The sequence below is a fragment of the Danio rerio genome, chromosome 10 (genome assembly GCF_052040795.2).
Source record: "Danio rerio strain M-AB ecotype USA chromosome 10, GRCz13ab, whole genome shotgun sequence".
NCBI classification, from domain to species: domain Eukaryota; kingdom Metazoa; phylum Chordata; class Actinopteri; order Cypriniformes; family Danionidae; genus Danio; species Danio rerio.
In genome coordinates this window covers 27,572,587-27,574,086 of record NC_141030.1, presented here as the reverse complement: position 1 = coordinate 27,574,086, position 1,500 = coordinate 27,572,587, and the positions used below count along the sequence as shown (strand labels likewise).

Here is a 1,500-nt window from a genome sequence, read left to right as displayed (position 1 = left end):
AAAGACAATTTAGTGCGTTGTAAACAGCCACCTGTCTGTAAAGTTAATCAACTGATTCATATTTGAGCAGCCTAATGATGATACAGGTTTGATTTGTAGATTTATTATCAATAATCAACATCTGAATCAAAAGATATCTTAAAAAGTGTGAGGCATACTTTGTGATGTTCATCTCTCTTTTTTTATCTGAAGGTTATGCATATGTGTTAGATACTAATTTTTTGTTGTTTTTTAACAGCCACAGTTCTCTATACAATAACACAAGACCCTGTGACGGTGGCTTATAAGAGACGGATGGTGTGTATTTCCAGAGTTGGTGAAATGACCAAGCACACGTTCTTGGTCATATGTGGTGATAATAATGTTGGTATGTTTGATAAAGTTCTGTATTTGTTTCACAAGCTGAGAGGGTATTAGAGCATTAAAGAATAACAAATGGCATGAAGGTGATAAGTTTTGTATTGTGGGTGAACTGTTTCTTAAATAATGTTTTGCTCTTTGCTTTGCACTTTTCCTCTTCTGCTTATCCTAATATTTTAGATTATATTTGGACCTGAAACATCTGCTAGACCCCAGGAAAGGTGGCGTCAATACTGGACCTGAAAGAGCCTAACAAGTTGAATCTGGTAAAGAAACACGCACGCACGCACACACACACACACACGCACGCACACGCTTACAGAAAACTGTAAGTTTATGAATATTTTTACACTGTGGCCAATATTTTGGGGAAGTCAGCATCACTAAATGATATAAAAGATTTCAAGATCCTCTAAATTTTGCTCCAAGTGTTGTTAAATTCAGGATTCTGGACAGACAGCTGCCTGTTTTTCCAGTTCTAGTCATAGTGGTTAACCTAATTGTTTTTGGAGATCCAACAGTGATGTATGTGTTTTTTCTACTTTTCCATATCCTGTCACCTCAACCAGCTGGGAGAGTCAAGTTGTGGATCATCATGTAGATTTTCAAAAGGTGAGTTTAGATTTCTTGAATGTTTTATTTACTTTAAATGTTATTTTAAATATATCATAGAATTTGATTGCAATTTGTTTTCAAACATTTTTCTTAGTCATGCTGGAATCTTGAAGAGTTCTTAGATGAGCATTACCCTACAGTATATCCGTGCATCAGGAACCACCAGACGAGCGATCAGCAGCTACTACATCGTCATGGATAAAAAGGTCATCCTGTGGCTGGGAAGCACTTCATTCACAGGACATGCTTGATGAGATTTCCTAGCTCCAGTTTGTTTTCACACAAGTTTACAGCATTTATACCTTCATTTAAACTGCTGTGTTTGATATGGAGGACCAAGGAAACACCAGAAGTGAAAGATTTGCACGCCAAGTTGTTTAAAATGTAATTTCAGAAGAAAACTATGCGTTCAAAAGAAAACTATGAGTGACGCTATATTGAACTTTCAAATTGCTCTGATAACACATCAAGTTTGGACCAAAGGACTGAAACAGCCATTTTGAGCACTGGTCATACATATTTTGT

The 1,500-nt window shown here is 36.3% G+C and overlaps 1 long non-coding RNA gene across 1 annotated transcript; it reads left to right on the top strand.

Moving 5' to 3' along the window:
- Nucleotides 1–232: 232 nt before the first annotated feature.
- LOC147842077 (uncharacterized) lies at nucleotides 233–1,206 on the top strand. Its single transcript, XR_015501142.1, has 4 exons — nucleotides 233–367; nucleotides 541–626; nucleotides 930–972; nucleotides 1,070–1,206. It is a non-coding gene; the product is annotated as an uncharacterized LOC147842077 (long non-coding RNA).
- The last annotated feature ends 294 nt before the right edge of the window (nucleotides 1,207–1,500 follow it).